Source organism: Arachis hypogaea, chromosome 9, assembly GCF_003086295.3.
Source record: "Arachis hypogaea cultivar Tifrunner chromosome 9, arahy.Tifrunner.gnm2.J5K5, whole genome shotgun sequence".
Taxonomy (NCBI): domain Eukaryota; kingdom Viridiplantae; phylum Streptophyta; class Magnoliopsida; order Fabales; family Fabaceae; genus Arachis; species Arachis hypogaea.
Window position 1 is genome coordinate 29,993,092 of NC_092044.1, and position 2,678 is coordinate 29,995,769.

Consider the following 2,678-nt stretch of genomic DNA (forward strand, 5'->3'; position numbering starts at 1 on the left):
TAGTCCTTTTACAGTTTTCGTGTAAATCAATGTGTTTGTTTAGCTACAGAAAAAAATAGTTAATTGAAAGAAAGAAGCAAGTAATAACAAATGCCTCATACAATGTATAAAGCAAGTCCAAACCCAATATGAATAATAGATATCAAGGTATACCATATTCGTTTTAAGCATTGAAAAACATAGAAAAGATTCTTTATATAGTCAAAAGATCTTACAAAAAAACTAATAAGTAACCAAGTGTGTTCATGTCAAATTAGTGTGTACGTATCGTAACAAGATATCTGTTAATTGGACCAATGCTTAAATTAATGTTACGAGTGACCAGCACAAATGGTAATTGGTGGTTCAGATTTTATCATAGAATTACTGATGCGAGAATTAGTGTGTAAAAATAGTCCAACTGCATCATAGGTTAAGAAAGTACAATTTTTCCATAAAAATAAAATTTGAAATATTTCTCTTACACTAAACCATTTGTGAATTTTACAAATCATATTCTTTCCATGTAGCATAGTATCAATATATAACAAAGAAAAATCTACTAAATAACAAAAAAGGTTCAATGCTACAACATATACAGAAAAAGTACTTTAAAATGACAAGTTATGCTAGGCTGGGTCTCAATAAAATGCATACTGATGATATTGATAAAAATTCAGTGAAGTTCATGGCTAAAATTTCAGATATCTCTGCTAATGATCGCCAAATAAAGTCCAAACATGATGGATTTATATAGTTAAGTGTCATTGGAAAGCGTAAACTATACACTAATTAGCAAGGTTCTAAAAATCGAACCGGTCATCAAACTGCTTTAGTCACTGGTTTACTGGTTTAATGGTTTAACCGTAGTCCAACCAAAAATATTATTTTATATTAAAATAATAAATAAATTATAAATAAACATTTTAAAATATAATTATAGTCTAATATAAACTTTAAAATATCTTCTAAATTTAATACACTACATGAAGTGTTATCAATTACAATCTTAAACTCTTTAGATAAAGTACAAACTTAAATATTTTAATGAACTGAAGCTTTTGCTTTCAAAGTTTGCTATACGAGAAACCAAAATTCTTTCTTCATCCTACAAATGTTTGCTTTGATGACATTAATCAATAAAGCATTTACATCCAAAAAATATCAAACCAATTCCAACTTTGGTTTAAATTTGTCCATGCAACAAAGAAAAAGAATGAAGGTTTCGTCACAAAAAAAAAGAATGAAGGTTTCGTCACCAAAAAAAAGAATGGAAGTTCCTCAAAGTAGCAGCTGTAGAATATACATCATTTAACACAAACTAGAAGTTCAGAAATCTCATTTTTTCATAGTTGCAGGTTCAAAGCTATCGCCACCTAAATCTAACCTGCCACCTAACATATCACAAATTTCTAATCAAGAGGAGACTTAAACCTGCATGCTCATATTAAAATTGTATTCACTTGAGGAGACTCAAAATAAATCAGGAAAAACAAAAGGATTTCACAATAACCTAGAGCTAAACTTGATATTTTAATACTTCTTCATCATGTTACTCAATAAATCATCAAAACAGCTACAATCCAAGTAGATGTAAATCACAAAACTTGACTCTACATTTGTCTACTTTGCCATTGAACAGAGATGGAAACATAAAACAAAGTTACAGGTAAATTCTAGTTTGTAACCCTGCCAACCCAAATTTCAGAGCGCGATCCTCAAAATCTTAGTAAAGCAACACATAATTTCGATTCAGCAACATTAAACCAAGATAATCCATATTGATCAGCATCATGCCATAATTCACTGACTGAGGTATTATTATCAGCAACATAGTGACACACAAAATAGCAGCATAGAAGAACCAAAGCTAATCAATAATCACAACATATTCAATAATCAATAATAAGTAAATTAAAATAATAAAATCACAACACACACAAAATAGTAGCATAGTAGAATCAAACAAAGAAATAAATTTAACACATTAGAAATTGCCAAAACACATAAAGAAATTAAAAAAAAAGCTACAAACCCTAAGATGGAGGGCGCGAAGTAACTGAGGGTTGTGGATGATAAGGACTGCAGCCAGTAGGACGGCTGAGAAGTAGACAGTGGCACACCTGAGAAGTGAATGACTGTTTGACCGAGAGGAGGAGAAAATGGCGGCGCTTGCGATGGTTCTTCCTCTATGTAAGCGCGACTGTGATGCAAGAGAGCACCCTCGAAGCTAGAAGCCTTGAACATGGTTGTTTGAATTGCTAGCTTGTGCATTAATTGGGAATGTCTAATTAATTATAATATGCTCAATGTTATACTTGCTATCTGTATTACTTATATTCTACCGGTGTTTGCCGTTGTCTGATTGTCTATCTGTGCAATTTCATCGGAGTTGGAGAAACGGAGGAAAGGCACAGAGCTTGAGGGTTTTAGTTCAGATTTGGCTAAGTTAGAACCTTAAAGAACCACCCATTTATGGTTTTTGTTTTAGGTCTTTAAGTTTTATAATCTGAGTGTCGGTGTTCTAGGATTGCTTCTGACATTCCCAAGGCCTTATATCTTATATACATGGCACCTTTACCATGCTGAGAACCCACAGTTCTCATTCCATACGAATATTCTGTGTTTTAAGATGCAGGTCGAGAGGCACCTCGCTAGGCGTCTAGAGCTCTGTAGCGAAGTGGATCTTTTGGGGACTT